The sequence below is a fragment of the Mus caroli genome, unplaced genomic scaffold, assembly GCF_978045245.1.
Source record: "Mus caroli unplaced genomic scaffold, Mus_caroli_1 scaffold_15, whole genome shotgun sequence".
In the NCBI taxonomy this organism is placed as follows: domain Eukaryota; kingdom Metazoa; phylum Chordata; class Mammalia; order Rodentia; family Muridae; genus Mus; species Mus caroli.
Window position 1 is genome coordinate 595683 of NW_028227270.1, and position 25175 is coordinate 620857.

General features: G+C 41.3%; 1 non-coding gene and 1 pseudogene across 1 annotated transcript; both read left to right on the top strand.

The window, feature by feature from the left end:
• Positions 1-10708: 10708 nt before the first annotated feature.
• Positions 10709-11293, top strand: LOC147000831 (annexin-2 receptor-like; annotated as a pseudogene).
• Positions 11294-16698: 5405 nt separating this feature from the next.
• On the top strand, positions 16699-16804 carry LOC115030269 (U6 spliceosomal RNA). Its single transcript, XR_003835856.2, has one exon. It is a non-coding gene; the product is annotated as a U6 spliceosomal RNA (small nuclear RNA).
• Positions 16805-25175: the final 8371 nt, after the last annotated feature.

The window sequence follows — 25175 nt, forward strand, 5'->3', positions numbered from 1 at the left end:
CCCTGCAAAAGAAACCAAATAGAAAAATGAATAAATGAATAAAAAACAACTCTCCATAACAGCTGAGGTGTGTCACAAAATATACTCTTTTGCCCAAACAGCTTTACTTGAAAATGTTCATTGCAATGAGTCCTTGGTCTGGTTCGAGGTCTCTGGCTTCTCCTACTGTAGCACTACAGGATCCTCTTTGGGACTCTTCTCAGAACATTGTAGCCCCTTTCTGCATGACTTTACAGTTTTAACTCTGTACCTGGCATGACACTGTATCAGGTCTCTATGTACATTTTCAGTTTTTAGTGTTGGAACTCACACAATGCTGCATCTCGTTTCTATGTATTGACCTGGTTTGATTTGGTGCTATTGTTGCTTGGAGCTTCATTTTACCTCTCTTGGATTTCAGTCTCTATGAATGGCTGACTACCATTTGCATGTGGTGTTTTTGGAGCCTATAGAATCAACCCACCCCAAAGATACATAAATATCCAAGTCACTTGCAGCCCTGTTTCTAAAAGTGCATCGATACAACAACAACAACAACAAAAAGATTACAGAGATAAAAGACTGAATGAAGAGGGTGTGGGGATCAGATGTGCACAAATTATTGTCCTTCACAAGAAGAATGAAGTTGTATGTTCTGCAGAAAGATGCTTGTGCCTGGAGACAGCCACACCCAATGGATGATCAAGTCTCCAGATGACAGATATCATTTTTGGTCCCAAAGCTTGCTATATAATTGAAATCATCATGTTTTCCTCTTCTCACAAGAGAGTATCTGGGCAAAATGTGGAAAAAAAATATTAGCTAATGATTTCCAGGATGATTGAGATGTAGGAGGGGCAAGAGTCAGAAAGAGAACACATGGTTGTATGACATGAAACTCCACATCATCTGCAACAGAAAACTGGTGAATATGCCTATTACTTTTCAATGGCTCTGATAAAAGAACCCAATCAAAATCAAAACAAGTTATGAAAGAAGTGGTTAGTTTGGACTATAGTTTCAGACTGTAGAGTCCATGATCACAGAGAGATGGAATGGCTGAGATTGCTCACACCTTGATCCACCACTAGATGGCAGCACCACCAGAGGGAGGGAGAGAGGGAGAAAGAGAGGAGCAGAGAGACACAGGAACAAAGAGAGACAGAGATGGAGAGAGAGAGAGAGACAGAGACAGAGACAGAGACAGAGAGACAGAGAGAGAACAAGTAAGGATACTTCCATCCAAAAAGATCACGTTTCTAAATCTTTCCAAAAGAGTTCAACCAACTAGGAAAAGACATTCAAAAATGAGCCTGTGAAGAACACCTTCCTTTAAACACCACAGAATGAACGAAAGAAATTGGAAGGATAAATGAAATGATGAATGAAACAATACATTTATAAAGGATGACACAGCTTCCATGCTTATACACTATCATTTAAAGTCAGGGTGCTTGCATCCACCACATCTGGGTGTCCAGATCTTTAATGCAGCTCTTTGAAGACTGAAACACCAGAAAGTACTCAGGTTATCTCTGGTTCCATGCCTAGAAGAAACAGAGTCAATGTGAAGCACTTTAGGTCATTTTGTTTTTAAATTCTAAAATAAATGTTGATTTGCTTGCCCCCTACCCTGAAGGTAAGAAAGGTTGATTTTATCTGAGAGAGTTCCAGTGGGATGCAGTTCATCACAGCAGGGTAGGCACAGCAGCAGGAAGAACAGGCCAGTTGTTCTCATTGCATGAGCACTTAAGAAATACAAGACGTGGGCCCAGGATTTCAAACCTCTCAGCCAGTTTGAATCTCAGAGGATAGACTCCAGCATCACAGACAGAAGCATGATAGTCACATTGCTCAAAGTTCTTTCTTGTGTTATGTGACAGGAAACAGACCATTGATTTTGCAGCCAAGAATGCTTATGTGAGAGGATTTCACATGAGGCTCACTGGCTGTCCACTGAGCTCACCTTACTTCCTCTAGAGCCAGGAGTTATCTTCAAGATGCCCTTTCTGCATGACCTGCTGCAGCTCTGCTCTCAGCCTCCTTCTTTCCTCAAAGCTTCTTTGATCTCTGCTTGAATGGAGGACATTGCCATGAGAATTCAAATTCTCCATATGAGATCACTAATGTCCCTTAGGATTTGTTATTGCACAGGTGGCCTGCAGTCTCACTTGCTAACCCTCCCATGCCTCTCTCTTCCTGAGTGAATTCAGAGCACCTTTCTCCCTAAGTTATCATAATCAGGAACACTTTAGATCTTGGGACATCCCAATGCTACAGGAAACTATCCAGCTCTGTTTTGCTTTAAGACACATTTTATGCACAGGTCCTGCGGAAGACAGGATACTTAGGAATGACCCCAGAATAAAACAATAGACTTAAAATAATAATTAATAGGATAAATTAAATTAGACAATAAAAAGATCCTAGGTAGATTTGACTTTGTGAAAACTTATAAAAAGTATTTGGTGACCCATGAAAACAAGTTTCATAAAACCTAGCAATGTTGTAAGCACAACATAAGAAGTAAACCATCTCTGGTGTGAAGTAATGTAAGAGAATGTGAGATATTTGGATACTCTATGGAAAGTTGATTTCTTTATAAAAGATCATTACATTATGTTTTAAATATTATTTCCTTTTTAAACATTATATCATAAAGGTCATTCATTATCCTTACAAAATAAAACTAGTTCATATTTAAGTCAATTCCTTACAGGAAAAATATCCTGAATGTATGCTACCCTATTTTTTTTAAATGTGTTTTTTCAATGTTTTTGACAGGGTTTCTTTGTATAGCCCTTGCTGTCCTGGAACTCACTCTGTAGGCCAGGCTGGCCTCAAACTCAGAAATCCACCTGCCTCTACCTCCCAAGTGCTGGGACTAAAGGCGTGCACCACCACACTCAGCTTGCTACCCTATTTTTTAAATTAAAGGATAATCTACATTTTAAAGAGACCCAAATGCTTGTGTGTGTGTTTCCTGCGTGGATTAAGGTTCATAATGTGTGTGCATGGTGCCCAAGAGTCCACAAGAGTGCTTCAGACACCCTGAGATGTGGGGAGTCACCATGTGTATGATGGGAACTAAACCTGGGTCCTCTGCAAAAGGTATTTGTACTCTTAACTACTTAGCCTCTCTCTACCCAGCAAGAGTATTTTAATTTGTTTTATTTGTTTATTTAATGCATACTGCTGTGTTGTATGCACGTTTTTCAGTTTACCAAATGAGTTCCTGGTACCTGTAGATCCCAAAAGAGAGTTTCTGATCCCCTGAAACTCGTCAAAGAGTATTCTCAACACACAGCTAACATATAGGTTTTAAAATCAAGGTTATTACAATTTGCGAAACACATGAAGCTCAGGAAGAATGAAGACCAAGGTGTGGATACTTTGTCCCTTCTTGAAATTGGGAGCAAGGCACCCATGGAAGGAGCTACAGAGACAGAGTTTGGAGCTGAAACAAAAGGATGGACCATCTAGAGGCTGCCATACTCGGAGATCCATCCCATAATCAACCTCCAAACGCTGACACCATTGCATACACTAGCAAGTTTTTGCTGAAAGGACCCTGATACAGCTGTCTCATGTGAGACTATGCCAGGGCCTAGCAAACACAGTAGTGGATGCTCACAGTCAGCTATTGGTTGGATCACAGAGCCCCCAATGGAGGAGCTGGAGGAAGTACCCAGGGAGCTGGGGGGATCTGCAACCCTATAGGTGGAACAACAATATGAACTAACCAGTACCCCCCCAGAGCTCCTGTCTCTAGCTGCATATGTATCAGAAGATGGCCTGGTCAGCCATCACTGGAAAGAGAGGCCCATTGGTCGTGCAGACTTTATATGCCTCAGTACAGAGGAACTCCAGGGCCAAGAGGTGGGAGTGGGTGGGTGGGGGAGTCGGTGTGGGAGGGTGTGGGGGACTTTTGGGATAGCATTGAAATGTAAATGAAATAAATACCCGATAATAATAATAATAATAATAATAATAATAATAGATTCAAACCTAAGAGTTTATAAAGAGGTATGTGCAAATAAAAATGTTTAAACTTCAAAAAAAAAAAAAATCAAGGTTATACTGTTTCTGAATTTGAGGTCAGCATGGTCTACAGAGTGAGTTCCAGTACAGCCAGGGCTTTATGGAGAAACTCTGTCTGGAAAAATAATTCAAGGCTATAAAACAAAGGATATGAAAGTAGAATATGAAATAAATAGAATTGAAATTAAATATAAATAAGAAAAATATCAATATATTAATCGCTCTTTTTTATTTTGATGAAATCAAAAGACAAAATTACAGCCAATGGTAGCATTCATATTTGAGACAATGTTCAGTTTGTAATTTTAGAGTCATTAGAAAGACTAATGTGGGCCTTCTTGGGGCTGGCTACTCTCTGCTTTTTCAGATACAGGCTTTCAATAATTTCTCTAAAGGAACAAAACAAAGCAGAGTTCTGAACAAAAACAAAAATCAGTCTTAGTGGTGTGGTGATACATTACTCTGAGTTCAGAGGCCAGTGTGATCTACATATGAGTTTCAGGATACCCTAGGATAAAAGACAGATCCTAATTAGGAAGAAAGGAAGGAAGGAAGGAAGGAAGGAAGGAAGGAAGGAAGGAAGGAAGGAAGAAAGAAAGAAAGAAAGAAAGAAAGAAAGAAAGAAAGAAAGAAAGAAAGAAAGGAAAGAAGAAGGCTGCATCTCTCTCTCTCTCTCTCTCTCTCTCTCTCTCTCTCTCTCTCTCTCTCTCTCTGTGTGTGTGTGTGTGTGTGTGAAAACCATATATTTACAGTGGAAATTTTATCATAAAATAAAGGATATTTTTCCAAAAGGGAAACAAAGAAAAGGACAGCACAGAGCTTTTAACTATGTTCAAAAATGTGTAATGAATTTGCGACTTGAAAGTAGGCTATGGGTAGTGTACAAAGATCACACCAGAGAAGAAGATAGGCTATGATATCCAGAGAATTCTGTACAGGCTCTAGTGTACTGCAGGCTCCATGGTCTTCTCCATCCTAGTGTGGCATCTACGTGAGTGGTGGCAAGAAGGCCTCCATGTTCAGGTGCACGGTTCCATTCTGAAGAGATGCCTGTCCCTGCTCCAGGATGAAGTATCTTGCCTCAAGACATTTGCTTTCACCTGCTGATGGTGTCTCCTGGGACACTATGCTGATCTGGAAAATAGAGACAACCAATTTCTGAAGAAAACTAGTGTTCTTTGGACTTTAATGTTCTAATGTGTGAAGTTAAACTGGTAATTCAAGGAAACAACTTGAAACAACCCAGGATAAATCCATCCTGCACTTCCTTCAGCATCATGATCTAAATTAGAAGTTGATTCTTCTCATAAAGGCTAAATTTTTCATAAAATTAGCCTTTCAAGTTAAAAGTCTGTAAAGAAACATTGAATCTGTAAGAATCAGTCATGCTCATGAAAAGTCAATCTATCTAATGGAGTATGAAATATCTAAGGTCTCACCACCCTATTCTGACTCAAATTGCTTTGCCCAGAGAGTTCTTATCCCTCTACCCCACCTTCCAATGTCCACATATTTGAGATTTCCCTGGCCTTGACCATGGTCCAAATATAGTAACCAAAAGAATTAAAGTAAACTAAAATAACAAGAAAGATATCAGTAAAAACTAATTGACAAAATTATTTCTGTGTTGGTGGTGGTGCACGCCTTTAATCCCAGCACTCAGGAGGCAGAGGCAGGCAGATTTCTGAGTTCAAGGCCACCTGGTCTACAAAGTGAGTTCCAGGACAGCCAGGGTTATACAGAAAAACCCTGTTTCGAAAAACAAAACAAAACAAAGAAAAAAAAAAAACCCAAAGTCTCCCTGATCATTATCTAACTTTGTTGTCAATTTCTAGTTCTGCCTTTAAAACTTTTGTGCCTCTGAGCTTGGTTTTCGTTGAATTTTCAAAGGCACAAGACTGTTATTTATCTGACCATCAATAAAAAGGAATTAAAAGTTTTAGTTGGCTTCATTAATACGGTTGTCAGTCACTATTTTCTGGAATTACTATTAAGTCCATCCTTAAATATATATTCAACATGTACAAAAAAACCGTCTTCATTTGAATAAATTATCAAGGTATGGATGGCTCTCTTGGGACTTCCATTTCTTCCCAGAGAAGAAACTCCACTCTAAAATCTACTTAGACAATCTCCAGCAGATGGAGAATAGTGGGCATAATTGTTGACACATTTTTACCTTGATATTTGGAGAATGCATTTTAATGAAGTAGAAAGAGAAAGAAGGAGGCAATGGGCGTGGAACTTCAATCCTGCTGTCTACTCAGATATTTTCTGAGAATCTCCTATTCCACCTTCTCTTACTTATCAAGATTTAAACATCAAAGTGAGAAGGAGTCCTTATAAGTACAATGGAAATTGCTCAGGCAGAGAAATGGCTCTGCAGGAGAGTTCTGATTTTATGAGAACTGAAAATTACAAGGATATCAAATATTGTAAGATTAATAGTATGAGCAGGAAGAAATTACTGTCAATACCAAAATGGTAATCACAAAATTAATTTTAAATAGATCACATGGCAGTTGCAGATACTTGTGGGGAATAAGTCATCTGTAGTGGCTATTCCTGGCTGTCTACTTGAATATATTTGGAATGAACTACAATCCAGAATTGGAAGGCTCACCAGTGACCCTTATCTGGAGGCTTGGAGATAGAAGTTTCTGATCTGGATCTTGGTATGGAGATCTTGAGGCATAGTGGCTATGGATTCCAGAAGATTAAATCTCCGTGTTCAAGGTCATCCGGGATTAAAGGTCCTTTAATCTGGGCTACACATTTCATCTGGGATTAAAGGTGTGATGGAGCACACCTTTAATCTGGGCTACATCTTCTGTTGGAGACAATATAAGGACATTGGAAGAAGGGAGTCTTGCTCTTGCTCCTTCTCCTGCTTGCTGCATGAGATGAGTAACTGTTAGATCCTTGGACTTCCAGTCACAGCTACTACTGAACCATTGTTGTGAATTGGGCTGCAAACTGTAAGTCATCAATAAATTATTTTATTATATAGAGACTATCCATAAGTTCTGTGACTCTAGAGAACCCTGACTAATACAGTCATTCCAGAGCTGAAGTGAGGCAGATGGGACAGGAGTAAGAAATCCAAAGCTAAGCATTGCAATGAGTGGAGAGACCTTTGCTCACCAAACAGTGACAGAGGAAAAAAAAAAGGAGCAGGAACCAAGGAAGGTGTCCTAGCCAGAAGGGAAAAGGGTCCATATGCAGATGCCAATTCTGCTCCGGAGCTGCAGGCACTGACGACTTCTTTCCACTAGAGGGCGAAGCAGTGCTGGCGTTCGGACTGGTGAGGATTAATGATGGTCAGGACTGGAACTTTAAATTCTCTGAACCAGGTTCCCTAGTAGCTGTGCCTTGTCAGACTTGCCAAGTTCTGCTTGTCTCTTTTCAATAGAGTGGAGCTGAAATCCGACCATATGCGGATTTCAAGCCCCATACACGATTTGGTTTCGTGAATTTTAAATTTTGTACGTGATTGTACTTTTGTGTTAGACTGGGATCAGACTCTTCCAGGCAGGCTCCAGTGGAATTCTGGGGGAATCCACTGTTCCCATAGCGAGTACTCAGGGGATCTATGCGATCGCCAGGGTTTCAGTTTGATTGGTCTATCGGCCTCCTGGTATTTCTTCTAAACACAGAAAAATCAATCATCTGGCCCTGTCAATCAGAAGATTTCCTGGGTCCGCAGGAGGTAAAGATACTTTTTCAGCATGTTTAGTATCCAAAGAGCCAAGTTCCATTCAGAGCTCAGTAGAGTTAGATAGGAATCAGACTTTGATTTCAAAGTTCATAGGCGATTTTGTTTCCTTTTTTTTCCCCCAGATTTCTTGCCTACTACCGTCGATAAAATTTTATTTCATGGGGTTAAGTGTCCAAAGGGCCAAGTTCCATTTAGTGCTCTGCGGATGAAATCCCACAGTGATTACAAACACCATAAGCGGTTCCTTTTCGGTTCTGTGGTTTTGTATTTGATTGTGCCTTTGTGTTGCTACCAGGATTAAACTCTGCCCAGCATTGGAATCTACTGTCCCCATAGCAAGTAAGAAGAGATGTGAGGCGATCACTAGGTTTTCAGTTAGTTTATTTGATCTCTTCGGGCCCGGTGTTTCTAAACGCAGGAAGATCAATGCACCGATTCCTGTTCATAAGCAGATTTCGTGCAGTCTGCTTTCGATAAAGTTATGGTTTTGAACCGGCTAAGTGTCCAAAGAGGCAGGTTCTGTTCAGCACTAAGCTTACTGCGGACTAAATGACAGTGATTAAAAACACTTTGGGCGGTTTCTTATCTGTTCAGTGGTTTTGTCTGTGATTGTGCTTTTTGTGTTGTGACCAGGATCAGAGTCTGCCAGGCAGGCGAATCTACTGTTCCCATTGCAAGCAGGAAGGGATGTGAGGAGTTCGCCAGAGTTTCCATTTAATTCCTAGGTATCTTGGCCTCCCGGTGTTTCTAAAAGCTGTAAGATCAATGCTCTGATTCCTGTTCATAAGCACAATTCCTGCAGTTGGTCGTCGGTAAAGTTATGGTTTTTAGTGGGCTAAGTGTCCAAAGAGCCAAGTTCCATTCTGCACTCTTCCGTCCCTTGTACAGTCGACGAAATTCCAGAGTGATGAAAAACACCGTATGCATTTCCGTTCCGTGTTTTTATCCGTGATTATGCTTTTGTGTTGCGACCAGGATCATAGTCTGGCAGGCAGGCGAATTTACTTTTCACACAGCAAGTAGGAAGGGATGTGATGTCATGTGATCTCTTGGTTTTTCCGTTTGTTTATTCTATCTCTCTGGCACCCTATGTTTCTATGTTTCAATACTCCGATTCCTGTTCATAAGCAGATTTTGTGCAGTTGGTCGTCGGTAATGTTACGTTTTTAGACAGCTAAGTGTCCAAAGTGCCATGTTCCGTTCAGCAGTCAGCGGAGTATATACAAAATCCGACAGTGATTACTAACACCATACGCGGTTTCTTATCGGTTCCCGTCGATTTGTCCGTAATTGTCCATTTGTGTTGCGACCACCATTAGACTTTGACTGGCAGGCGAATCCACTGTTCCTAAAGCAATTAAGAAGGGATGTGCTGCAATCGCCGCGTTTTCCCATTTTGTTTATCCCATTTTTCTGGAGCCCGGTGTTTCTAAACACTCAAAGTTCAATGTTCCCATTCCGGTTCATGAACAGATTTCGTGCAGTTGGTCGTTGGTAAAGTTACGGGTTATAGAGGGCTAAGTGTCCAAAGAGCCAAGTTCCCTTTTGCACTCAGTGGACTGCCAATGAAATCCGACAGTGATTAAAAACACCGTATGCGACTTCTTTTCCGTTCCGTGGTTTTGTCCGTGATTATGCTTTTGTGTTGGGACCAGGATCATAGTCTGACAGGCAGGCGAATTCACTTTTCATACAGCAAGTAGGAAGGGATGTAGTGCGATCGCTAGGTTTTCCATTGGTTTATTCGATCTCTCTGGGGCTAGATGTTTCTAAACGCTAATAGATCAATGCTCGGATTGGTAATCATAAACAGATTTCGTGCAGTTGGTCCTCAGTAATGCTACATTTTTTTGGCAGTCCAAGTGTCCAAAAAGCCAAGTTCCGTTCAGCACTCAGCGGACTATGGACGAAATCCCACAGTGAATACAAACACCATATGCGGTTTCTTATGCGTTGCGTTCCCTTCGATTTGTCCATAATTGTCCTTTTGTGTTGCAATCACCATTAGACTCTGACAGGCAGGCGAATCCACTGTTCCCAAAGCAATTAAGAAGGGATGTGCTGCAATCGCTGCGTTTTCCGTTTTTATTTATTCCATCTTTCTGGAGCCTGGTGTTTCTAAACACTGAAAGTTCAATGCTCCGATTCCGGTTCACGAGCAGATTTCATGCAGTTGGTCGTCGATAAACTTACGTTTTTAGGAAGCTAAGTGTCCAAAGGATCATGTTCCGTTTCGTAGTCAGCGGAGTATATACGAAATCCGACTGTGATCACAAACACTGTTATGCGGTTTCTTATCCGTTCTTGTGGATTTGTCAGTAATTGTCCTTTTGAGTTGTGATCAAGATCAGATTCTGCCAGGCAGGCTCCTGTGGGATTCTGGAAGAACCCACTGTTCTGATACCAGTACACAGGCAATTCAATGCGACCCCCAGTGTGTCGGTCCCCCCCCCCTTGGCCTCACTGCCTTCCAGTGCGTCTAACCACAGAAAAATCCATAGTCGGAATTCTTTTGATAAGCGGATTTCGTGACACATGTGGTCCATACAGTTACGTTTTCATTCGGCTAAGTGTTCCAAGAGACAGGTTCCATTCCGCTCTCAGAGGACTTTGGACAAAAAACGAAGGAGCTTTCAAACCGCTTACCGGATTTTGTTCCTCTGTGATTTCCTTAGGTCGCAGGAATCAGCGTGCAACAAACAGGCTTCGAAAATTCGTCCGATTTCTTTCGTTTCCCAATTTCATTCGGAGGTTTGTCAAAAACAAAACAAAACAAAACAAAACAAAACAAAACAAAACAAAACAAAACAAAACAAAACGGAATTTTTCAGCGGGGAGAATTTCCCAATTCACCTGACCCCGCCCTCCTCGAAGACTACAAATACCCAGCGCAGGGAACCTACAGAAGACTGTTCTGCCTGCACTGGTGCACTCCCTGCTGTCTTCTGGATTCACTTGCTGCAACGTGGAATGGAGTCCAATTTCTGGTCAGTGCAAGTGAAGCAGGCCTGGGATTCCGTCCCTCCGGTGCAAGAAGCCCAGCCACCTCTGCTCCCCAGTTTTTCAGAGGACCGCGGTCCCTGGCCTCTCCCTTTCTATCCAGTCCTTGGCGTGATCTCTTCCAAAGATGGCTGTGACTACCAGGAACAACCACTTCCAGTATGGATGAATGACTTCGCGGGAATCTACCCCAGGACCGACTCTTGCAGGATCCAGAGCACCTCAGATCCCAGCATTCCTGACTCTGTGGGCGCCATCCAGGAGGAACAGCCAGAGAAACCCACCACTCTGGGAACCTGGGAGGATGCTGCAGAAGAATCACTCACAGTAGCAATGCAGCCCTGGTCCTGTTCCAGAGCGCCCCACCATAGCGATGACGCAAAGGATGCGGGGACCTGTGGCGGGAGTTGCTCCACAGAGTGTGAGCGACCAGCCTTCAGAAATTGGAGAAGTAGACTCTGGACTTTGCCATGACTCTTTGAGCGCATTCCTAGCTCTCTAAGCCGCCTGTTCTGGGGCTTGTTCCCGCCAGACAGTGGCAGCAGTGAGCCTTAGAGAGCAGCAGGCACCTTTCTGGCCTTTTATAGTGAGAGTTTTCCCTGTCAAAGAGGAGCTGTGCCCTCTTCATTCCCTGAAGCCAGTGACATTCAGTGCAGGTCCCCTGCTTCCACACTAAAGAAGCAGTGATTTGTATTCGATGGTCCGTTTCATTTCTTAATTCTTTAATAAATAATCTTAATTCTTAATTAATTAATTAATTCTTAATTCTTTAATTCTTAATTCTTTAATAAATAATCTCAAATGGAATGTTTGGGGTTGTGTCTGTTTACCAAGGCACTGATTGCAGACAGGATCGCTGGTTTCTAGGATTCATGGAAAGGCCTGGAAGGGGACGATGGCAATTCGATCTGCAATGGGAAGGCCAGTCTGGCTTCAGGTTTTCAAGATAAAGGGCTTTGTCCCAGGCGCTGTCCTGGTCTGCTGTCCTATTGATAGCCATGTTTTCTGAGGTGGCCTCCAGGGTATCTGCTGTGAGCAAGCAGCCTAAGTTATTCGACCAGATAAATTCTTCTTGGCTCTCAATAGTGTGGAGCTGAAATCCGATGGCGACATCAAACCTAGATACACAATTTTGTTTCGTGAGTTTTTTTCCCTGGGGTTTTTGTACGTGATTGTTCGTTTGAGTTGCAACAGGGATCAGACTCTGCCAGCAGGCTCAGGTGGGATTCTGTGGAAAGCCACTGTTCCTATTAGGAGTAAGCAGGTGGTGTGATGCTGTGATGCGATCTCTGGAGTTTCTCTTTGTTTACTCTGCTTCTTGACATCCCAGTGTTTCTAAACGCTGAAAAACCAATGATCCGATTATTTTTGCAGTCAGTCATCAGCAAAGTTACATTTTCAGCCGGTTAAATGTCCAAAGAGCCAAGTTCTGTTCAGCGCTCAGCAGATGAAATCCAATGGTGTATAGAAACACCATAAGTGATGTTTTTATTCCTCCTGATTTGGCACGAGATTGTACTTTTGTGTTGCGACCAGAATGAGATTCTACCAGGCAGGCTTCGGTGGGATTCTGGGCAAGCCCACTATTCCCACAGTAAGGATGCAAGGCGATGCAAGGCAAGCCCTGGTGTTTCTAAAGGCAGAAAAGCCGAAATTTCAAGCCATTGGCAGTCGGTAAATTTAGGTTTTCAGCCAAATAGACAAATTGCTTTCAGCACTCAGCAGACTACTAACGAAATCCGACAGTGATTAGAAACACAGCATGCGATTTTTTCCCCGTGATTTTGTAAGTGATTGTACTTCGGTGTTGAGACCTGGATCGAATTATGCCAGGCAGGTTCCAATGGGATTCTGGGCAAAACCCACTGTTCCCTTAGCGAGTAAGCAGGGAATGTGATGCAATTGTCAGGGTATCTGTTTGTTTACTAGGCCTCTCCCTCTCCCGGTTTTTCTAAAGGCAGAAAAATCATTGGTCCCATTTTTTCTGATAAGCAGATTTCGAGCCATCGGCCATCAGTAAAGCTGTGTGTTCATGTAGTTAAGTAGTTATGTGTTCCGGGGCACCCTGCGACTACGGAAGAAATCCGATGGTGATTTCAAACCGCTTACCAGATTTTGTTCCACAGTGCCTTAGAGAGCAGCTGGCACCTTTCTGGCGTTTTAGAGAGAGAGAGAGAGAGAGAGAGAGAGAGAGATCTGTGTCAAAGAGGTTCTGTGCCTAAACCTCTCTATTCCCTGCTATCTACAGTGCAGCCCCCCTGCTTGACAATAAAGAAACAAAAAGATTTGTATTCCATGCTCCCTGTCATTTCTTAAATCTTTTGATAAATGATTTCATGGGGAATGTTTTGGGTTGTGGGACATGTTTTCTGAGACACTGGTTTCAGCCAAGATCGCTGGTTTCTAGGATTCAGGAAAAGGCCAGGAAGGGGGCAAGGCAACCATAATACAACTTGCAATGGGAAAGCAGGTCTGGCTTTAGGTTTTGGGGATTCAGAGATGGCGACCTCCATACCCTATTGGATGACATCTCTCTACTCATACTTTATAAGGAGGCCTCCTCCATATTTCCCTGGGATGCTCTTGATCCAGTCACAAACAGCCTAAGACAGAGGCCTGATGACTTACCACTCTCACTGGCCAGCCTGATTTTACTCCAGCCTTGTGGTCCTGGATAAGTCAATGTTTACTGCACCCCATGACTTTTCCATATCAATAGGGGAGCAGGAGACAATGAAAGTCCTAAACTAGAATCATTCATTTTCAGAGACCTGCAGCTCTGTATGCAAATCCAGGCCAGCAACTTCTGCAGCAGTGGGCACTATGTCCCCAGGAATGCACCTCTCCCATATAACCAATATGCAGTACCTGAGCTTTAAGTTGTCTGATCCTGGCTCACTAGTGGCTGGGACTAGTGTCAGCCAAGTCAAGTTCCCCTGTGCTATCAGCAGGCAGAGGCTGAATCTGACCTTGATTGATAACAGCATAGTTGATTTTGTTTCCAGGTGCTTTCGTTTTCAGATAGAACCAGACTTTTCCAGGGAGGCTGTAGTCGGATCCATTGTAAACATATGGTCCAGAAAGGATGGAGAATACCCTGGATGGGACCCCTGGGGTCCCTTGGATCCAGTATGCAGGAGATGTGATCCAGAACCAATTTCATTTTGTTTTCTTGATCTCTCTGCTCGCCATCATTTTGAAATGGTGGAAATTCATGCAAATACTAAGGTTTGTGAATAACAGGGTGCCTCAGTAAAAGGCATGTTTTAAGTCTGGCAAGTCACCTAAGGCATCCTACCCATGCCCCCAGACCACTAAATTGGTGTCTGCACCAAATCTCAGTCACAGCTGTGTTCATTTCTTGTATAAGAAAATTTCCTTCTCTGTGGAAAGCTTTCTTTCACATAGATATTTTAAAATATATTGGCAGTTTTTATGTGAACTAGATCTTTTCAACTATCACTTGAGAGGCTCTGTGTTAAGTTTGTATTTGTCTGTATGTTGTTGTTTATTATTTGTTTTGTTTTGTTTTTTTAATGCTGTATGGTTTCAATGTTTGCTTAGTGTAGCCAATATCTGATAACGTTTATATAGTTTTGTACAATGTTGAGATGACAGGTTAGTAACACGATGTTTTAAATGTTATTTCCTTTTAAAATGTTAAAATGTTTTATCCTCAAAATCATCATCCTAACAAAATATACCTATATAATAAAGTCATTTTATTAGAGGAAATGCTATCTTAAATGTGTACTATACTTTATTTTAAATTTAAGGATATTCTATATTTTAAAGAGATACTTTTGTTTTTATCTTATATGTATGAGTATTTCCTGCATTTATGTGGGTTCATAATGTTTGTGCATGGTGCCCACAGAGCTCTCCAGTGCTTCAGATACACTAAAATGTGGTGAGTGTCCACATGCATGATAGGAACTAAACCTGGGTCCTCTGCACATTATTTTGTACTCTTAACTACTGACTTTCTACCTCTAGCCCCTACAAGCGTATTTTGATTTGTTTTATTTGTTTATTTAATGCATACTGGTATATTGCATGCAGATGTATCTGTGTACCAAATGTGTGCCTGATTCCTGCAGATCCCTAAAGAGAGTTTCTGATCCCCTGGAACTTTTACAAAACATAGTTGACATTTATGAGATTTAAAAATCAAGGCTATAAAATACAGGATATAGAATTGCTGTTTTTCTTTGTTTTTCATTTTTTCTTTTTCATATTTAAAATTTTAATTTCATTTGTAATTCATTTTTTGAAAATAGCTGTTTTAATATATATATACATACACACATATATATGTGTGTATGTATATATATATATAACTTCTGATTCATCCATAGAAATGGTAACATTCAGATTCTAGAAATGTTCAGTTTGTAATTTTAGAGTCATTTGAAAGACTAACTTGGGGCCTTCTTAGGGATGGCTGTATGCAGGAAACACAATGCTACTCTCTGCTTCTTTCATATATATGCTTTCAATAATTTCTCTAAAAGAACAAAATAAAGAAGACATTAGAATAAAAACATAAATCATTCTGAGTGGTGTTGTGGTACATGACTTTGACCTCAGTACTCTTGAGTCCAGAAGCCAGCCTGATCTACATGTGTGTTTAAGGACAGATACCCTGGGACACATCAAGAGATCCTAATTAAAAAGAAAGAAAAAAAAAGGAAGGAAGGAAGGAAGGAAGGAAGGAAGGAAGGAAGGAAGGAAGGAAGGACGGAAGGAAGATAGGTAGGAGGGAAGACAGAAAGAAGCTCCAATCTCTCTCTCTCTCTCTCTCTCTCTCTCTCTCTCTGCGTGTGTGTGTGTGTGTGTGTGTGTGTGTGTGTGTGTGTGTGTGTCTATGTGCAAAAATATTATTTTGTGGGAAGATGGATTAAAAATACTTTTAGAAGAAAACCAAATGTTTACAATCTAAATATCATCCTAAAAGAATGGATTTTTTTCCAAAATGGGAACAAAGAAAAGGATAGCACAGAGCTTTTTACTATGCCCAAAATGTAGACAGAACTTAGGACTGGAAAGTAGGCTATGGGTAGGGTACAAAGATCACACCAGAGAAGAAGATAGGCTATGATATCCAGAGAAGTCTTTACAGGCTCTAGTGCACTGCAGGCTCCATGATCTTCTCCAGCCTAGTGTGGCATCTACAAGAATGGCCCCAAGAAGTTTCCATAGTTCAGGTGCAAAATTCCATTCTCAAGAGATGCTTGTCACTGCTCCAGGATGCAGTATCTTGCCTCAAAACATTTGTTTTCAACTGTTGATGGTGTCTCCTGGGACATTACACTGATCAGGAAAATGGAGACAACCAGGTTCTGAATAAAACTAGTGTTCTTTGGACTTTAATGTGCTAATGTGTGAAGTTAAACTGGTAGGCCAAGGAAACAACTTGAAACTTCCCAGTATAAATCCAGCCTTCACTTTCATCCCCTTCATGATCTAAATGAGAAGTTGATCCTTCTCAGGAAGGCTAAATTTTTTATGAAATCAGTTATTCACATTAAAAGTTTGTAAATAAATACTGAATCTGTAAGAATCATTCATGTTCATGAAAAATCAGCTTATTTAATGGAATATATCTAAGGTCTCACCACCCTATTCTGACTCAATTTGCTTTGCCCAGACAGTTCTCACCCCTCTACCCCACCCTTCAATGTGCACACATTTGAGATTTTTTTTTGTCCTTGACCATGATCCAAATGCCTTCAGTCACCAAAAGAACTAAAGCAGCTTAAATTAACAAGAAAGATATAGGTAAAAGTTAATTGACAAAAATAATGCCAATGAATGTTTCAAGGTTTTCCTGATCATTATCTAATTTTGATATAAGTTTGTGGTTCTGCCTTTAAAAATTTTGTGCTTCTGAGCTTGTTTTTCATTGACTTTTCAGAGGCACAAGACTGTTCTTTATATGTCCATCAATAAAAAAGACTGTGCTTGCTTTGGCAGCACATACACTAAAATTGGAGCAATACAGAGAAGATTCGCATCACCCCTCGAAAGCACGACAGGCAAATTCATGAGACATTCCATATTTTTCAGAATTGAGGACCCCCATATGAACCCACTCACCTATGGTCACTTGATCTTTGACAATGATTCTAAAACCATCCAGTAGAAAAAAGACAGCATTCTCAACAATTGCTGCTGGTTCAACTGTCAGTTATCATGTAGAAGAAGGCAAATTGATCCATTCTTATCTCCTTGTACAAAGCTCAAGTCCAAGTGGATCAAGGAACTCCACATGAAACCAGATACACTGAAACTAATAGAAGAGAAACTGGGGAAGAGTCTCAAATACATGGACAGAGGGGGAAAAATTCCTGAAAAGAACACCAACGGCTTATGCTCTAAGATCAAGAATTGAAAAATGGGACCTCATAAAATTGCAAAGCTTCTGTAAGGCAAAGGACATGGGCAATAGGACAAAACAGCAACCAACAGACTTGGGAAAGATCTTTACCAACCCTACATGTGATAGAGGTCTATTATCCAATATAGTCAAAGAACTCAAGATATTAGACTCCAGAGAACCAAATAACCCTATTAAAAATGGGATGCAGAGCTAAACAAAGAATTCTCAATTGAGGAGTATGAGGCATTCAGTTTCTCAAATGGCTGAGAATCACCTAGAGAAATGTTCAATATTCGTAGTCATCAGCAAAATGCAAATCAAAACAACCCTGAGATTCCACCTCACAGCAGTCAGAATGGCTAAGATTGAAAACTCAGGTGACAGCAGATGCTGGAGAGGAAATGGAGAAAGAGGATCATTCCTCCATTTTTGGTTGCATTGTAAGTTGATACAAATTCTCTGGAAATCAGTCTGGTGGTTCCTCAGAAAATTGAACATAGTATGACCTGGGGACCCACTCCTGGGCATATACCCAAAAGATGCTCTAACATATAACATGCACACATGCTCCACTATATTCATAGCAGCCTTATTTATAATAGCCAGAAGCTGGAAAGAACCCAGACTCCTTCAACAGAGGAATGAATACAGAAAATGTGATACATTTACACAATGGAGTACTACTCAGCTATTAAAAACAATGACTTCATGAAATTCTTAGGCAAATGGATGGAACTAGAAAATATCATCCTGAGTGAGGTAACTCAATCACAAAATAATACACATGGTATGCACTCACAGATAAGTGGATATTAGCCTCAAAATTCTGAATACTCAAGATACAATTCACATACTACATGAAGCTCAAGAAGAAGGAAGACCAAAGTGTAGATACTTCAATCCTTCTTAGAAGGGGGAACAAAATACCCATGGAAAGAGATATAGGGACAAATTGTGGAACAGAGACTGAAGGAAGAGCCAACCAGAAAGTGACCCACCTGGAGATCCATCCCATATAGTTACCAACCCCACACACTATTGCAGATGCCAAGAAGTGCTTGCTGACAGGAGCCTGATATAGCTGTCCCCTGTGAGGCTTTGCCAGAGCCTGACAAATAGAAAGGTGGATGCTCACAGCCAAATATTAGACTGAGTGAGCAAGGGAGTTAGAGAAAAGGACCCAAGGAGCTAAAGGGGTTTGCAGCTCCATAGGATGAACAACAATATGAACCATCCAGAACTCTAGAGCTCCCAGGGACTAAACCACCAACCAAAGACTATACATGGAGGGACCCATGGCTCTAGGTGCATATGTAGCAGTGGATGGCCTTGTTGGGTACCAATGGGAGAAGAGGGCCTTGGTCCTGTTAGGCTCAATGCCCCAGTGTAGGGGAGTGCCATGAAGGGGAAGTGGGAGTGGGTAGGTGGGGGGACACCCTCATAGAAGCAGGGGAAGGGAGGAGAGGATAGGGGGTTTTCTGAGGGGAAACCAGTAAAGGGGATAACATTTGAAATGCCAATAAAGAAAATATCTAGTAAATTTTTTTCAAAAATGAAAATAAAAAGGACTTAAAGCTTTTAGTTGACATCATTAGCATGATTGTCAATCACTAATTTCTGGAGTTATTATTAAGTCCTTCCTTAAATAAATATTCAACCTGTACAAAAACTCCTCATCATTTGAATAAAATATCAATCTACTTAATGTAGAGTCAATATTTCATGTAAAAAAGTCCAAGCTCTAAACAAAAATATGTGTTTGATAAAAAGTGAGGTTTTGAATAAAGTCAGTCATTTACAAAACAACACCAACAAAAAGCTCTACCCCTATATTAAAGCAGTTCCTTCTAATATAAATTCAACTTTTGCTGCTCCACTGCAGTCTCAGCAATGTGGCTGCCAACAGGGAGACTGAGCAAGGAGAACACAGAGATTCAGACCTGGAAGTGGGGAAGTTTATGGGGCCTAGAAAAACTACCTAACTAACGTAAAAAAAAAATAATGAAAGAGAAACAAAAAACATACAACCAAGTAATTTAAGAGCAAGAGAAACAGTTTTCCTCAGGGAAGAACTTCCAAACTGATTATTCAAAACCAAGTGATCCGCCTTGAAATCAAGTATATACTAGGGACATTGTGCAGACTAATCAGGTTGTATTTGTATATTAGCAATACACATACAAACAGACCACATATAGTACATACACACACAAACATGCAAAACAGCACATATATTCTACAAATACACAGAGAGAAGCTGCTACCACAGGGGCACATAGAAGGGGATGGACGGGGGTGGGGGGAGAGAAAGGCAGGAAACTAAGATAATTATATTTTAATTTCAAAAATACCAAAATTTAAAACAATCAAACTTTTTGAGCCAGGCTTGGTGGTGCACATTTTTAATCCAAGCACCCCACCGTCAGCAGGAGAAAAGAAACTCTTTAGTGCAAGGGCAGCCTGGTAACATAGATGCTGCCAGGACAGCCAGGGTGATAAAGAGAGATCCTTTATCAAAAAATAAAATAAATTAAAATGAATAAAACACATTCTTCTGAATTCAGACTCAATCCTCTAAAGCCAGTTTTATAAATAAATGCTTGGTGGTCTTAAAAGGCAGTGTTGTTTGTGGAGAGTCCACCTTTGAATAAATATTCATCCTCTGTATGGAATACTGTCCTAGTACTAGAGAGTATGTCTGCCTTTTAAACATTGGCCTTGATTACAAAACATATGTATTTTCTTTCATAATGGAGCTTCAACTGACATTTTCAGTTGAAATTTGTTTTAAGGTATGGGGACTGTCTCAAAGAGGAACAAACAAGGGTAAAAGCAGAAATTCAACTCTGTGACAAAGATGTTCTTAAAGTTTAAAACCTAAACCTGGGTTTGAGTCTTCCAACACTTACCCATGACCACGGTTCAATGTCTACACCAAGAGAAATACTTAGTTTCTTCTGAAGTTCAGGATCCTGAATCAGAAACTGGGTCTTGGCAGAGATGGGATTGATTCTGCTGCTGCTTACACTCTGTCTACTTTACAGCTCCCTTTTAATTCAGTTGCCTTTTGCTTAACTAGTGCAAGTGCCCTGCTGGGTGTGGAGTTGCCAGATTTGGTGAGCAGGGAATGTCCTCCATAACCTATCCCTGGCTGGAGGAGTACCACAAGCCCTCATGTCCAGATGTATCCTGGAGTGTGATTGCCCAGCCATGCTAAGTCCTGACTCAAGCAGACAAATACCAGGTTTTGCTGCCTGGATTGCTGTCTTACTGTCATCCCCTCTTTGTATCCCCCATCCACCTGCCCACCACCCATCCCAGCTAAGGATGGCTTCAATCTGGAATTGACATTCATCCAGGGTGGAGATTCAAGGCTCTTAGCTCCAAGGATCTCAGAACTAGGCCAGCTGCTTTTGGGTGGTGCAGATTTCTGTCTCTAAATGACCACCAGTTTCTCTTTTTCTGGACCTGCAAGTTTCTTCAAGTTTTTTGAGCCTAGTATGTGCTCTTCCACTTTGCTGAATGCAAAAGGTCTTCAGGTGCCAGGGTGACCAAAGCAAGCAGAGCTAAGGGAGGAAGCTGGGGGTGTCTGGACTTGACTGTGTGTTTTCAGCCAATCCCTGACCATGGTGGACATGCTACAGAGGACGTCCAGTCCCCTAGAAATTCAGGTCCATTTGAGACCAGTACAAGATCATTCTCAGGGAGCCTAGTCCCAAGTGCTACTCAGCCAGACCAGTACCTTCCCCAGGAATGCCCCAGAGCTCACCTGGCAGTGGCTGAATTTTCTAGGTTCTTCTACATCTGCTCAGCCCTGATCTGCATTAGGTTTCTTTTTCTCAGCTGCTGACAGCATTTACATTTCCTCTTCTGTGCCCAGCTTTGCAAATTTTCAGTCTTTAGCAATGATAAAATTTCAATAGTTCCCCACCCCAGCATGCCCTCGGGGTGTTTTATTTTTGTTGTTGTTGTTGTTTTGTTTTGTTTTTTTTTGGGGGGGTGGGTGGGTGGGTAGAGGGTTGGCAACCAGGATTTCCTGGTGTAGCTGGCTGATAGAGTTTTAAAATGCAGAGCCACCTGGCTGCAGAAGGCCCTGCCCTAGCACACCAAGATGCTACGCAAGCACAACTGTCCTAAACTTTGCAATACAGAAAAACTGCAACAGAGAAACTGAGGAAGCCTTAGCTATTTACCTCCTTCTGCTGAGAATTCTTTGCACTATGGAACCCACATAGTGCAATGTCTGTGAGGTTGATAGAGCAGGAAGAACCACAGGGGCTCAGCCTGTTTGTGTACCACCTGGGAAAACCATCAGCCATGGCCTGCCTGTGCCTTGATACCCAGGTGTTATAACTGGGTGACAGATGCATCTTGGGCAACTGATTCTTGCAGAGTCCACAGCAGTCCTGGCATCTTGGCTCCTCCTTTCTGTCCTGGAAACAGGAAACCAGAGGTTTAGTTCTCAGAAGAGTTTAGGGAAGCAAGCCAATGCTGTCAGTCTAGCATACACCTGGAATAGCCCTCAGCATGGTGCCCACAGAGTATCTGCAGACCTCTGTCTTGGAGCAAGGCATGCTGTATTGTGGTCTATCTGTTGCCAACAATTGGTGGAGAAGACTTCCAGTTCTGTTAGGTCTCCTGGAGGGAATCCACACTCCAGGGCTTTCCTGTCATGGCTCCTGCCCCACAGTTGTTGGCACCAGAGCAAATAACAAGCTCCTTTTGGTACTGTATTCTGCAGCATGCTTCCTTACCGATGGGCTTTTTTTTTTTTTTCCAAAATAAAATTTCATTACAGCCACTTTTCATGTTCCTGCTAAAAGTTTAGTGTTTATGTGATTTAAAATACTATTTACATAGCAGAGCTGGATGATTCTGTAATCTCAGCACTCTACTGCAGAGGTAGAGGAGGTATGGCTGCAAATTCTAGGCCAGTCATGCAGGAAACAGTGGAAATATATGTGTGTGTGTGTGTGTGTGTGTGTGTGTGTGTGTGTGTGTATAGGCTATTTCATAAGAGTATAGTCTGCCTATTTTATGAAATATATATATATATATATATATATATATATATATATATATATTTGGGGGATCTGTCTTCATGTATGCCAGAAGAGGGAATTGAATGCCATTATAGATGGCTGTGAACATCCATGTTTCTGAGAATTAAACTCCAGGACTCAAGACACCACAAAGAACAGCCAGTGCTCTTAACCACTGTGCCATCTCTTCAGTCCCCAGGAAATATTCTTAAATATTGTTATTCATGTGAAATCACAAATGACCCAGGATATCCAAAATGCTCCTATATATAAAACAATTAAAACAATACAGGCAGTGTCACCACACATAATTTCTGGAGTCTCATTGAGCCATAGAAGTAGAAATGGTATTGAGTTTGCTGAAGATCACAGACTTGGTTAGATGGATCTGACCTGAGTTTCCATAAACAAATTTATGCCAAAACAACACTTGATTTTTCATCAAAAGAAAAAAAACTAATAAAAACAAAACAAACAAAACAAAAACCAAAAAAAATCCCTTTATTCCACAGGGTTTCTCTGTTTAGCTATGGAGGTGTTTCCTCAGTGTTCCCCTCTGCAAACTGAGCCACTGGTTTCTTGCTTTTATGTCAGAAGGTAGGCACCAAGCAGGAAATAGTGCTAGTGATGGTAATTAAGATGTCACAAAACTGACATGGTCAAATGCCCACAGAAAGAAAGAAACTCCTTGATAGCTTTTCTTCTGGCAGAAGAACTCAGTTGTTTTGTTTTGTTTTAATCATTTTAAAGAAACTATCTTTATTTGTATATTTTTATATTTATTATTTCTGATTTTTGTGTTCATTGGTGTTTTGCTTAAAAATATGTCTGTGTGTGGGTATACTAGTTCCTGGGGTAGAGTTATAGGCAGTTGTGAGCTTCTATGTGTGTGCTAGGAATTGAACCTGGGTCCTCTGGAAGAGCTGCTGTGTTCTTAATTGCTGAGCCATCTCTCTAGGCTCCAGGATTCAGAGTATTAAAGAAGAGAACACCATATCACCGGGATACACTGTGTGAAACTGTGTCTCTGTCCTTCCTCACCTACCTTCTAAGGCATTTTCTGATTTTCTTTAATTAGCTGGGCAGGAAGTGGAAGGTGGGAGGGATAGAGGACTCTAGGAAGAAGAAAGAGAAGCAGGAAAGGCCTTTTGCCAGGAGATATGGGAGGAGATGGATGTAATCTCAGGCCTGAAAGGTATTACTAGGCACATGACTGGATGGATCTAGATGGGTGGGTTAATTGAGATGAATGAGCTAAAGAATCTGCCTAGCTGAGGCCTAAGGCTTTCAAGTATTAGAAAGTCTCTATGTGGTTATTTTGGGAACAGATGGTTAAGGAAAAATTGCCACTGTACTAATTTCCAGCATAAGGTCGTATCTACAGAATATTAATATTCTTTAATTTTATTACCCTCTTATGTCACCTCTCTTTCCTTTGTGTTCTCATGAGAGTTGGCCACATCCTATTCTGTCAAATCTTTCTCTGATTCATCACTTTGTCTGCAACTCAATTAAGCATCACTTTCAAACATGGCTGCTTCCTTCTTTAAACTAACTTTACCTTCATTGTTTGAGATTTTAAAAAATTCTGCATAGTTATTGCTCTAATGAAATGACTTTTAATATACTCTAGGTATATTCATTAAAGAAGAAGTATTTTTCCTATCCTCTCAACTTTACTTTTTAACCATTGACAATTTAAATAGTAAATAATATTGAAAGCTTCATCTTACTATCTCTTTAAAAAGAGAGTTTTATAAACAAATGGTACTTTCTGTGAATAATCCAAATATCTCTCTTCCTCCTACTTTACTTCTCTTCAGAGACTAAGTGTATCTTTGTTCAGGTACAGGAATCACCGCACAAACCACACAAACACCTACTCAAATAGACAGGGATAGTTTATTGAATGCACACACCGAGGCTGATCAATCAGGATTGCAGGACCAACTCAGGAGCGGGCTGTGATGCTGCTTTGCTCTTAGGGCAAGCTTCTTATAGGAAAAACAAGTGCAGAAGGCAGGGGGTGGGGGCTAGGACATTTTGCCTAAGTAGACAATGTATGACTAGCTGACTAGTTACCTCACTCAGGATAATATTTTAAGTTCCATCCATTTGCCTAAGAATTTCATGAAGTCATTTTTTAATAGCTGAATAGCATTCCATTGTGTATATTTTCTGTATCCATTTCTCTATTGAGGGGCATCTGGGTTGTTTCCAGCATCTGGCTATTATAAATATGGCTAATATGAACATAGTGGAGCATGTACCCTTATTACATGTTGGAGCATCTTCTGGATATATGCCCAGGAGAGGTATAGCTGGGCCCTCAGGTAGTACTGGAACTGCCATATCCCGAGCTTTTGTCCCCGCCGGCAAGAACACACTCAGGACAACCGGAATCTTCTGCGGCAAAGCTTTATTGCTTACTTCTCAGGAAGATCCCGACCCCAGAAAATGGAGTCCCTTATATAGCACTCAGCCATGACGTTTCAGCACCTGATGTGGCGTGACAGCTCTTGATTCGTTGCTCGCCCATCACACCACTATTACACCCTGAGAATGGGCAGTGACTAGGAGTGAGTTCACTCTCGCACTTGCGCACAAGGCTTGTTTACTAGTTTGTCACAGCGGAGGCCAGCGCCATCTTATAATGGTGATTGCTCGCGGCATGCGCATGGCTCTCCACAGCGATTGCTCGCTGCTCGCTGTACGGCTTTCCACATCTCCCCCTTTTTATTTTATTAAATTGAGGCTGGACTAGGTCTGTGTAATTATGCCCATCCGCTGTGGCTCCTGTCTTAGGTCGTTCCTCCAATGTCACAGCCTTTTCCTGTCATAGGGTAACCCTATCGCTACTGGGCCCCGTGTCTTAGGATGATCTGTGCATGAGGAAAGTTGCCTGTCCCTGGATACCGCAGTGCTATGTGACAGTAACTACTAAATGACCTATGGCGAACTCTACAAAAGAGGCCAGCCATCAATGTCAACTAATTTTTGAGCATAGATAGCC